This window comes from Piliocolobus tephrosceles, chromosome 1 (assembly GCF_002776525.5).
Source record: "Piliocolobus tephrosceles isolate RC106 chromosome 1, ASM277652v3, whole genome shotgun sequence".
Classification (NCBI taxonomy): domain Eukaryota; kingdom Metazoa; phylum Chordata; class Mammalia; order Primates; family Cercopithecidae; genus Piliocolobus; species Piliocolobus tephrosceles.
Genome location: NC_045434.1, coordinates 145,184,065 through 145,197,324, shown reverse-complemented (window position 1 = coordinate 145,197,324; position 13,260 = coordinate 145,184,065). Strand labels below are relative to the sequence as shown.

At 39.2% G+C, this 13,260-nt stretch overlaps 1 protein-coding gene and 1 pseudogene across 4 annotated transcripts in view; both read left to right on the top strand.

Annotated features, from left to right (window-relative positions):
* The window catches only part of ST6GALNAC5 (ST6 N-acetylgalactosaminide alpha-2,6-sialyltransferase 5), a 193,880-nt gene that overhangs the window by 33,327 nt on the left and 147,293 nt on the right, over window positions 1-13,260 (top strand). The gene's annotated exons all lie outside the window — the stretch shown is intronic.
* Window positions 4,699-5,831, top strand: LOC111540740 (annotated as a pseudogene). The gene has a single exon (XR_002731080.2). The product of XR_002731080.2 is annotated as an adenosine deaminase pseudogene (transcript).

Genomic DNA, 13,260 nt, shown 5'->3' with positions numbered 1-13,260 from the left:
CTGACAGTGTTTCATTTCTTGATCAGGGTGCTGTTCGTATGAGGTGTTCACTTTATGAAAATACTTTCAGTTGTGCACTTGTTATTTATGCACCATTCTCTATGTAAGTTAGACTTTGACAAAAGTGAAATGAAAAAGAAACTAAATAGCCTTGTTGTTGTTTACTTTCCCTAAAGACAGCGAGCACATCGTGTTTATTTCTAATGCTTATTCAAAGGAGTATAGACTCTGAGGAAGGGTGAGGTGGCAGGATAACCCCTTACAAGAGTCAGAGTTATGGGGCTACGATTTCCTGGGCATGGAAAGAGTAGACACCTTCCAGCCTAGCCGTTTAGTTCTTATTATCTGGGAAGCAAACTGTCCAGCTGTTCTTCCTAATGTCAGGTTAACAATGATTGTGGCTGTTCCCTGCTGCATGGGTCAGGCTGTGAGACACCCTCCCCTTAAATGTACTTAGAGACAGAAGGTATAGACGGGTGCAAATCGGAAGGGAACAGTGTATTTCTCCACTGTGTGCTTATGTCCAAATCAGAAACCAGCCTTATTCTTGCTCATTAATTATTAAGGAAAATAATTTTAACTATCAGGGCACCGTTCTTCAAATGGTGATCGGGTGAAGGGGATTTTCTTTGACTTCTGTGAAATACTAACAATTCTATGTGTTGATAATGACTAAAAATATATTTTCCACTCGTAAAGACAAAACTTCGGTATTGCAAAGTTATTTTCATAGAATAAAATCTTAGTTTCTTGAGTCAGTCTTTTGCAAATAGGGGTCCATGTATAAACTATCAAGAAAATATTTCCAATAAATGCACTGGCATATATTTAGGTTTATTTGACATATACAGGAATATTTGAGGGAAGGGAGCAATAAATTAATCTCTTTAATTTGCTGCAGGCTTTCCTTAGAGGGAGTGCTCTTTTAGCTGGTGTTAACATGGAGAAAGGTGCCTTCTATTGTGCTATTGCTGAATTCCCTGCTCCAGAAACATACAGAACATTAGCATGACCCAACTGCTTGAAAGCAAACAAGATGCTCTTGTTTTAAAGAGCATCATTTTAGAGGAAGAAAAGCCATAATGAGCCCTTCCTTTTTCTTTTTCTTAACTGAGGAGTAGCAAATGGTATTTAAGCTGTTATCTGGCAACAAAATATTTCAAGTAATGTTTTTTTAAAAAGACTGCCAACACTTCTTTCTGTTGGGCAGTGATATATCCGAGTTAAAAGCCCTTTCGAGATGGAGAATATGACAAGAAAAGTTGCACACCCCTAAACAAAGTGGGCTTTCCAAGAGCTAGAATAAAGCCACTTCATTAAGGTTTCTCACACTGGTGTTTTTTGGCAGCATTTTTCAAGAATCATTTCCTCTATGGGGGAAATGAAGTGGCAGTGTCTTTCCTGACTGTTGCTAAAGGTGAAGTAAGCATTTGAATTGAGAAAGGCGGTTAAAACAGTATCTGAACTTTTGAACTTCCTGATCAGATAATTATTCCTGAAAGTCTTTATAAGATGGAAAAGAGAATTAATGCCACTTAAAATGTTTAATTTTAGAGGGATATCATTATTAAATAGTACTCCTTCTATAATTTTTTGATTGTTGAGTACAGGTATGACAAGAATTAATGAAGATACTTCTGATTGATAACATGGGATATAAACAGAAAGTTCTCTTAAATAGGAAGGTGTATATGTTTGGAAATTGAACTTGTCTCTTTTGCTTAGAAGTGTGTATAAATTAATGCAAGATATTTGTCTATATCTCAACCCCAGGTCTCCCTCCTGAGCTGCAGATCTGCATATCCAACTACTTACTAGACACATCTGCTTGAATGCCCCATAGGTACCTTATTTCAACATATTCTAAGCAAAACTCATCATCTCAGCCTTCTCCTGCTCACCCATCCTGGCCCTTTACTACTATTTCCTCATGCTTTTTTTCTATTAAACATTGTTAAGCCAGTTTCCAAAATCATGCATGTAGTTATCAACCTTGGATTCTGCAATCACTGATGCCACACACCCCAACAGGCCACTTGCGATTTATTTCCTAAATCTACTCACTTGCAGCAACCCACTGTTGCCCATATAGAGGGGACCACTATCATTCTACCACTTTCAACATTCTGCTAACGAGTCTTCTTGTAGCCCTTCACTCCTTTGCCTCCTTCAAGCTGTTACCACGAGAGGGATCCAAGATTCAACTCTCATTTTTTCCATTTCTATACCAAAACCATTCTTTGGATTTCTGTTCTTAGGATGAACTCCTCAACATGGTTTGTAAGATTCTATATACTCTGATCTTGACCCTGCTTACTACTCTTGCTGATGTGAAGCCTCCTGTTCCTATTATCTCTGAGCACACCCAACCCTGCTTGTTGGCAGCAAGGGACAGAAAAAGCACTGGAGGCAGCAGGCTGTCACATCTGCTAACAGTGCAAGCCAACTTAGAAAAACCACTACGTCCAAGACAAGGGCTCTTTCTGTGAAGTAACAATGACAAGTAGAAGAGACATTTAGTCAGTGTTCACTGGCTGTACCTGTACTAGTGAGAGAAAGTCCTGCTCCATAGTTTCCTGCATCACTACACTCTGGGAAGCCGCTGTACTTTACCATGCAAGTGTAGGCCCACATCTTCTCACTCTTTGTCCTGAGTTTAAATTCCTCCAACTCTACCCAAGTGTCCACATGCCCCTATCCCTGGATGCCATGTGTTTCATTGACATGAGGTTTCCTCCTATTAAGCAAGGAGGAGTCTTATAAATGGTGCTGTGAGGACAGATACTTGCACTTTGTCTTGACCTCTGCTTCACCTAGCGTATTCTAGCTACATCCTTAGCTCACTTCAGTTTTAGTCTCAAGATTGTCCCAGTCCCCTCCTCTATATTTGATTCATGTTTTCATATATTGTTAATCAGGAATACTAAAAATATTAATTTGATGCATTATATTTATGGGAACACTTGAGATGTTTCTAGCACGCAGAACCACCTGCAGAATCTCTGGAAGGGTTTATTTCCTACATGCACAATTAGCACAAAACCTTTTTAATAAAATAGATTTTTTTTGATGATACTATCTATTACTTACCTTTTAACATTTTCCTTTTCCCACCTATGGCTCCAAGCAGACTAAATTTCTCTCAGGTTCTTATTTTTGTTGTGCTCTCTGTCTTAGTCTGTTCAGGCTGCTATAACAAAATATACCATAAACCGAGTGGCTTATAAACTATAGAAATGTATGTCTTACAGTTCTGGAGGCTGGGAAGTTCAAGATCAAGGCAATGGCAGATTTGATGTCAGGTGAAGACCTGTTTCCTGGTTCATGGATGGGGGCTTCTCACTATGTCCTCACATAGCGGAAGGGGCAAAGCAGCTCTCTGGAGCCTATTTCATTCATAAGGGTGCTAATCCCATACATGAGGACTCTGCCCTTATGACCCAGTCACTTCCCAAAGGCCTCACCTTGTAACCTCATCACATGGGTGATTAGATTTCAATATGTGGATTTGAGGGGGACACAGCATTCAGATCATAGCACTTTCTTTCAAGACTTTTACACAACAGGTTGCCTCCAGAGCACAAGGCTCTTAGCTCTCTTTTGTGCTTGACTACTTTATAACATCCGTTTAGACCTCACTTCCTTCAGGACACCTAGGTTAGACCTTTGCCTGTGTGCTTCCCTAGCACCTTCCACTCCCTTCCCATAGCATCTAACACGCTCTGTTGGGTTTCTCTGAGGTAAGCCCTGTAACAGCAGGGTTCTTGTCTTTCTTGTTCATCCTTGCATCTTCAAAGTCTGCCGCATCACTTGGCCCAGAGCAAGTACTTAATGATCATTTGTTAATGAATTAATAAATAGATTTTTCCATTAATCATCTATGAATTTACAATTTTACAATTACATCTGTGAATTTACAATTCTATGCAATTCTTTGATGCTCTAAGAAATTGAAGTTTTATTTTCTGAAGTTATATATTATTTTATTTCCTAAGGAATTTGATTTATCCTTACTTGAAATCATCACTACCCACTGGTTATTATAGCTATGCTGCCATATGGTAAAACACATGAAGCATCTCATATTGCCTTAAGAAAGCTATTTCACAGTAAAAACTCTTCAGGTCTTTCTCTCAGCACTTTTCGTTTTACGTTGAAATTATTGGTGTTTGTATCTCTCTTACCTGTAAGATATTAGGTGCCTCAAAGGCAGTGACCATGTGTTATTCACCTTTGTATCCTCACAACCTTGTATCTAGTGCAGTGTTGGAAGTCAGAAATGTCTATATAAATGTTTAAGATAGGCCAGAATCCACATCTTGGCTCAAAAACTGCATAACTGCCAACACCTGTCTCTGTACTTACACTCTCAAAGCCTCAGTTTCTACACCTGTAAAAATGAGGATTCTGCTGTTATAAAAGATCATCTTGCAGGGTTGTTATGAAGTATTACATAAATTATAATGTAAATAAGGAACTCAGCATAGTGACTGAAACATAGGAACTATGAATAAGCTAGGATGGGGATAAATCTAAGTTCCTTTGTGAAGACCTATGGTGTGTCAAAATGTTAATTTTTCACTGTCACAGGCTGGCAAGACACGGTCTTAGATCTAGTAAAATTGTTGCAAAAAGAAATCAACGAGGCAAACTTTCCTATTTTTATATTAAGAATATTTGTTGGGCCCCAGAGAAAGCCAAGTGGCCACCGAGCCAGCAGAGACCCACCGAGCGTCGGCGGAGGGAGCAGCACCAGGGCGCACGCGGGCACCATGACCCAGACGCCTGCCTTCGACAAGCCCAAAGTAGAACTGCACGTCCACCTAGACGGAGCCATCAAGCCTGAAACCATCTTATACTATGGCAGGAGGAGAGGGATCGCTCTCCCAGCTAACATAGCAGAGGGGCTACTGAACATCATTGGCATGGACAAGCTACTCACCCTCCCGGACTTCCTGGCCGTGTTTGACTACTACATGCCTGTTATTGCGGGCTGCCGGGAGGCTATCAAAAGGATCACCTCGGGTGTACGTGAAGGTGCGGTACAGTCCGCACCTGCTTGCCAACCCCAAAGTGGAGCCAATCCCCTGGAACCAGGCTGAAGGGGACCTCACCCCAGATGAGGTGGTGGCCCTAGTGGGCCAGGGCCTGCAGGAGCGGGAGCAAGACTTTGGGGTCAAGGCCTGGTCCATCCTGTGCTGCATGCACCACCAGCCCAATTGGTCCCCTGACGTGGTGGAGCTGTGTAAGAAGTACCAGCAGTAGACCGTGGTGGCCATTGACATGGCTGGAGATGAGACCATCCCAGGAAGCAGCCTCTTGCCTGGACATGTCCAGGCCTACCAGGAGGCTGTGAAGAGCGGCATTCGCTGTACTGTCCATGCTGGGGAGATGGGCTCGGCCGAAGTAGTAAAAGAGGCTGTGGACATACTAAAGATAGAGCGGCTGGGACATGGCTACCACACCCTGGAAGACCAGGCCCTTTATGACAGGCTGCGGCAGGAAAACATGCACTTGGAGATCTGCCCCTGGTCCAGCTACCTCACTGGTGCCTGGAAGCTGGACACAGAGCATGCATTCGTTCGGCTCAAAAATGACCAAGCTAACTACTCACTCAACACAGATGAACCACTCACCTTCAAGTACACCCTGGACACTGATTACCAGATGACCAAATGGGACATGGGCTTTACTGAAGAGGAGTTAAGAGGCTGAACATCAATGCAGCCAAATCTAGTTTCCTCCCAGAAGATGAGAAAAGGGAGCTTCTAGACCTGCTCTATAAAGCCTATGGGATGCCACCTTCAGCCTTTGCAGGGCAGCACCTCTGAAGATGCCACCCCTCCACGCCTTCGACCTGTGGAGTCACCCCAACTCTGTGGGGCTGAGCAGCATTTTTACATTTATTCCTTCCAAGAAGACCATGATCTCAATCGTCAGTTACTGATGCTCCTGAAGCCTGTGTGTCCATTTCTGCACACACGTATACCTCAGCATGGCCATATCACCTCTCTGATTATGTGCCCTGGCCAGGGACCAGCGCCCTTGCACATGGGCATGGTTGAATCTGAAACCCTCCTTCTGTGGCAACTTGTACTGAAAATCTGGTGCTCAATAAAGAAGCCTATGGCTGGTGGTATGCAAAAAAAAAAAAAAAAAAAAGAATACGTGTCTGCAATATAAAACAGTGAGAAATTCAAAGCAAATAAAATACACTGCAGGAAAATTTATAGAGCTCTCAAATGGATGAGTTGCATAATTTGTCTTATGAATATTCTTAACTAAAAGCAAAATAAATTGGACAAATAACATTCTTAGACTGTGAATCATTGAAAATGATATATACAGTTGGAGAAAAGGACAAGAAAATCATACCAGGACCTGTTCTTTCCTAATTACAACTCCATAGAGTTGTCTGTAGTGTGCTTGCTTTTCATTAATTTTGTCATTATCCTTCCCTTTTCTTTCAGATAACAATAAGAAAACACCAAGGAAAAAGGTTCTGTAGTCATAATATGTTTAGGAAAGTCAAGATGTTAAACATTCACATTCTAGGACTGGGAAACAAATTTTGAGGAAAAAGAACTTTACCCTTAAGCCTCAAGCCTCAGGTCTCCCAATGTAACATGTTTCAAGTTGTTGAGACTAAGGTGTTTGGCTGGATTGTTTGCTGTTGTCTGGTTGGGTTCATCTCGAAGTAGTTTCTATTCTTGTATGGGTTTGTCTGACAATTTTCATATCATTTAGTTAGAATTTGTATTTTTTTCAATTGTTGCCTATTCCTCTGTAATTATTGTAATTGCATCTTATTTATATAATTTGCGCAAATATATGCAATCATGAAATTAGAAAACGTGGGTGGTGATATCCAGTGTCACAATTGCAGTGGTTAAAGATGTGTGATTTTTTAATCTTTGAAAAAAAATAAAAGCTAAGTAAATATTGTAATTTCAGGGGAAAGCATTTTAGCTGTCTAAAACTGATTGCCCAAAGAAATCAACCAAACATTTTTATTTAGACATAGATAAGAGGTTTCATGTTTTTGACTGTTCTAACTCAGAGATTTGGAAATCTTAGTTTTAAAATATCAGTTTGATGGCTGCTCACTTATAAAGTTTCAATATTAATTTTAAACTATAAAATATTGATCATATGCTTCTAATGATACCTTTTCTGTAGGTTGTTATCAATGTGAGTGTGAATAAGCATTTATTAATTCCATGAATAGGATGCATATTATCAGTATTAACATCTGTATCCACACAGTTGGAGATATTTATGTTGATGTAGATAAAGACACAGACAGTGGTAATTTATATGCCTTTCAAAATCCCACTGATTATAAAATTCTGCTCCTCTGACTATACATTAGGTAAATGGTATATTTAAATAAGTGGTCAAGGCCAAAAAAAGAGCATAATTCAAGTTCAGCACCCACTGCAATTGTAGATAATAAAAATGAGGCATTCATCAAGCTAACCCTATCGCCTCTAGAATTTCATGTGCACTGAGAGAAAAGTCCATTGATCTACATTCAGCTCTTAAAAACTGCACTTTCTATTAGAAGACAGAACATACGCTCACTTAGGAAATACTTCAGGCTGATACTGCTAAGATTTTAACACATTTATACAACTTCCTTGGTGGTAATAATAATCATTTTTTCTATTTGAGAATTTGGAATGTTAACAGAAAACATGTTTTCTACCAAAAAAAAGGCAAGATTGATCTAGCCATCTGCATTTTAAAAAAACCTCATTGAAATACTCCTGTAGAATAGATCGCTAACTTTTCCTTGCTTTTGTAGTTCATAGTTCTTAGGAAAAAAGTATCTTTTACCTTTAGACCAAGAAGGGAATCCAAATTTTGATTGAAAGCACTCCTGTACCTGTGTTCTCATACGTGTTTCTGAGACACGAGTTTGCAAGTAGGAAGCTGGCACGGATGACACAACTGGGAGGGACGGGACTAAGCCAGCCTCATCCAGCTACATGCAGCTGCTTCACCTTTGTCTCCAAAGGACTCATCCCTTGTTCCACATTTTAAAAGCAACCACACATTTACAAAGAAATTCTCAATCTTGTTGTTTTCTCTTTAATTCTCTTTAAAGGAATGGAAAAAAAAATCTGTATGTCCTATTCAGATGCTATACATTGGTCTTAGGGACTAGAACTGAAAACTTTTATGATCAAAAAATTTTCTCCTCCAGTTGTCATCCTGTTCTAAATTTTACTTTATTTTTTGATGTAGGGATGTTTCTTTAAACATCAAGATTTTAGTTTCCACTAGAAAACTAATGAATTATTAAAGGATGGGATCTTGAAACAATCTTTAGTGCTCAATAAGCAGAAACCACAAGACTTGAATAAACTGTTCCATATTTCTCTTTTAATGCTCCGTTTAAAATCTAGACGGTGTGTCATAAGCCTTAAAAAAAAAAAAAAAGGACTGTGTTTACCAATATGGAATATGAGATTTTTGTTTCTTTTTAGGTACTTTTCTTGTAATTAGGATATACCTTGATGTTACCATGGCTATGGCTTCATGTTCCAAACAATGAGTTTTTTCTTATGTTTGGTTAAACCAAAATAATGTTAGTATAATTTCCCTGTAAATAATTCTTTGTTGATAATCAGTGTTAATGCCACTAAAAATTGAGTATAAATATCAACAGAGTACATTGGTAAATGATTAACAGGACAAATGAAGAGAAAAATAGAAATTCTAAATAGAATTGCTATACTTCTCCATAATTCATTCCTCCTAGAATAACTCCCTCATGGTGAATGAAAAGTCAGGTGGGCAAGGCTATGAGCTCCACTTCTTTCAACTATACAGGTTTTGATTTGGAAAAGGAAATTTTGACCTCATTATTTCGTCCTGCCTTGAACCCAGTTTTTATGCATCTACTTTATTATTGCTCTTTGCATGTACATTAAAACAAATATTTTATTTTGACTTTAACCTAGAATGAGCGTTACAGTCATAAGCAATTGACACAAGATAAACCTAAAAGAACTAAAAAAACACATAAGAGTAAGATTCGTGATAGACAAAAACTGACTTGCTGGCAATATTAAACATTGCTAAACTCAAGCCAGGAAAAATTAGGCTAAACATTGTCAATATTGTCAAAATGTCTATTCATTCATAATCTATTATTGATCTAGGATAACTAATAAATCTGTACACTGCGATTCATTTTTTTTGGAAAACTGAACTCCCAACTTACACACAATATTCTAGTTGCCTCTGAGTAATGAGGTTATAAATAATTTAAAATTTTGGTGTCTTCTTTTTCTTTAGTAGAAAATTTATTGTCTAGGTATAGTAGTGTATTAGTCAGGGTTCTCCAGGAGATCAAAAACAACAGGCATTATACATAAATGTATATTTATATTTGTATGTGTGTATTTATTATAAAGAATTGGCTTATGTGATTATGAGGCTAAGAAGTCCTAAGATCTACAGTCTCCAGGCTGGAGACCCAGGCAAGCCAGTGGTATAAGTTCTGATACAAAGGCTAGCAGGCTGAAGACCCAGGAAGAGCCAGTTTTTCAGTTTGAGTCCAAAGGCAGGAAAAGACCCATGTCCCAGCTCAACAGTCAGTAGTAGGTGCTCCTTCTTACTGGGACTTTTGGTGCTATTCGGGTCTTCAACTCATTGGATGGGGCCTACTCACATTAGGGAGCAGAGTAAGCTTTACTCAGTCTACCAATTCAGATGGTTATCTCATCCAGAAACACCCAGAATAAGGTTTGATCAAATGTCTAGGCACGCCATGGCCAAGTCAATGTGACACATAAGTTAACTGTCACACTAAGTAACATATGAAGAATTATTTTTAAAAAATGTTAATCAGCTCGGTGGAAATTACCATCTTTCTAGAAAATAGAGTTGGAGAAGAGAATGAAGCTGATAATGTGCCTGAAATCTTTTTTCTGGCTTCTATTCCAGTCTGAGAGTGAGGAAAAGAAGAGATCTCTAATGAAAATGCTTCTAATGTGTTGCTCATTTTTACCACAACATCAGTAATAGAAGAGAAAGTCAAAAGAATGAGGCTCCAGGCCAGGTTCGGTGACTCACGCCTGTAATCCCAACACTTTGGGAGGCCGAGGCAGGCAGATCACAAGGTCAGGAGATTGAGACCATCCTGGCCAACATGGTAAAACCCCGTCTCTACTAAAAATACAAAAATTAGCTGGGCGTGGTGGCACGGGTCTGTAGTCCCAGCTACTCAGGAGGCTGAGGCAGGAGAATCGCTTGAACCCCGGGGGAGGCAGAGCTTGCAGTGAGCCGAGATCACACCACTGCACTCCAGCCTAGCGACAGAGTGAGACTTCGTCTCAAAAGAAAAAAAAAAAAAAAAAAGAATGACACTCCAAGCTGAGCACCTGGGCACCAGGCAGTCCTCATCCCTTTCACTGCTTTGGAGTTTGCCAGATTTGGGTACTTTGATCCCTAGGGAATAAATACTCCTTAGCTGGACAGCAACACAGGTAACTCTTAAATGAACTGTGTCTGTTACACACACACAGGTGCACATAGAGTTTCAAAGAGGTTTACTGAAATAAAGTGGCCTCCACACTGAAGAATTGTAAGGACTGTGTTCTATCCATTTCCTGTTGACTTCTCCATTTATTTGTATTCATAGGTAAGGTTTACTAGCACATCATTAAGATACTGTAAAACAGCATTAAAATCCTACCTTTTAATTTCCTCAGGTAAGCACCTCTCTTCTTGTCTTAGCAATGCCTCGGTTCTCAGGCCTTGGTTATCTTGCTCTGTAATTGTGAGTGAGGAACTTTCTGAACTGGATGACTGCCTCTGATTTTACCCCTTCAAATTTCTCTTCCTTGCAGCTGATTGACTGATCCCTCTGATGAACAAATATGATCATGCCTCCCTATTTAAACAGCTTCCAGGCTGCTTCGGTAACGTGAAGATTGAGGGAAAACGCCTCAGCCTGGCTCGGACAGTGCCTCCTGTCTTGGGCTGCTTGGCTCCTCTCCTCCCGTTCAGCCTTGTTACTCTCCAGAAGTACCAAGCAGCTTATAGGTTTTCACATGCCCCAAGGAATGTGTGCGCCATTGTTCACACTGTTATTGCTCCTAGATGGCTCCCCCGCTCGCTGAAAATCCCCACCTTCTTCCCTTAATGAGCGTCGATTTAGTCTTCAAGGCATGACTCAGGCATGTTCCTTTCCCAAAAGTTTTCTCTGACACTCCCTCTATTAAAGGACAAGGTGCCTTTCCTCTGCCTTTCGGAGGAAATTTACCAGTGATCGCACTGAGCATACATCCAATAGTCTCATCTCCTTGGCTATAAAGTCTTTGGTTTTAGAACCTGTATTAATTCATCTTAACATCCCCTGTGCCTAACAGAGTATAAGTGCTGAGTAAATGGGGGCTGAGCTAAGCTAAATTCCAAAGACCAAGCCAAGAGTTCTCAGTTACTTTAAAAATAAAAAAATAAGCTTCTGACCTTTCTTCATTATAATCTTGGCAAATCAGAATACCCTTGCCCTAAAATAACTGTAATCAGGGAGTTGACGCTAAGGTGATAATGGGAACTGCAGTATTACTACAGTAATGAATTATTACACTAATGAATCTTTTAGCATTGTATGAAAAATAATAGAAAAGATCCATAACCAGTTTCACAAAGAACTGCTAAGAAAAATCAGAGAAAACACTATAAATATGGCATTAAATAAGGTAGAAAGCTGGGCTGAAACTTAAAGATGGAAATATTTCCAGAAAACTAAGGCAGTGAGAAATAATGTCCTGTATCATGTTTTGACGTGTTATATTCATCTTTCTGGTGATGGCCTTATTTCACATGTAAATTAGGAAAAAGGGAAAGGGAAGCATATTCATATCGTTCATGTCCAAGGAAGGAAAGTCAAGTATCTTAGAACAGCTTTTCGATTCAGCTCTGCATAGCTGGATTTTTGAAGTGCTGGTGAATTTTTTTAATCTCACCTTCTACAAAGAAGTAACAAAACTTAGAAACTTAAAAATCCAGGCTACTGTCAATTCTGTAACTTTCCATGAATCAGTCTCATTATTCTTTGACATATTAAAAGAAAACAGCCATAAGACTGATAAAATTTGGTGAATTTCAGATGCATATGCCATAGAAACTGTGAAGAAATTTAAATCTTAAAGTACTGATCTTTGGGCTTTTTAAAAAACCTTCCAGTTCAGATATAATGTCTGACACTGAATAATCAACTTGTCTACTTTACTAAAAATGGCCAGTACCCCAAACTAACACTGTAAGTATACCCAGTTGGGAATTTTAAATTGTGGTATACTCCGAGTGCTTCACAGAAGTTCCCACGCTTACCTCCTTCTGAAAAGTTTTTTATGCATAGTCACATGCTGTGTACCTGCATTACCTTCTTATACTGGTCACAACGGATTGGATCAGGGAACAGTGGCTGGCCCAAAGTCAGCCTATGGGCTAATCTTATAAGTAGATGTGGCCAATCTGACATTTATACTGGAGAGTAACTGACAAGTCAATCAGATACTCTCTTGATGAGTTTGAATATGGAAACACAAATAATAGAGTAATGCCCAAGTCCCCAAACAGAAAACATATAGTAGAAAGAAGAATAGAGAGCTCAGGGTGGGTTGCCGTAGTGTAAGCCATCATTTAATTGTAGTTAAGGCATGGCCATGAGAATAGGAAATAGCCATAATGAATGAGAAGTGAACTGCTAATGGCAGAGAATGTAGACTACCTGCTTGAGAGATTTGGTGAAGGAAAGAATAAAACAATATTTTAGTGAGAATTATGCCTGAGAGACTTTATTTAGGGTAGACTGGTAGGAACAAATTTAGAGTCTAAGGCATAGCTTGAAGATGAAAGAAAAAAGAAAGTTACAAATGTGGTATGGCCCCAGAGGAGAAAACTGAAACCAAACTGGGAAGAGAGAATTTATCCTTGGAAAGAGGGAAAAGCACCCTTTCTCTAACACAGAAAGAATGGAGAAAAGATAGTGGAAGACACTAAGAACTGAAAAGCAAATGAGTGAAAAGGGGCTCTTCTTTTCCTATCTTGGGGATTGATCTTCAGTACAAAGAAAAGTAAGAAATATAAAACAAGAAAACAATGGAGAAAAATCAATGAAACAAAAAACTGATTCTTAAAAACAAGTCAATAAAACTGATAAACCTCTAGTAAGACTCACAAAGTTATAAAACAAGAAGACGGAAATCACCAACAGCAAAAATAAAACAAGGATTTCAA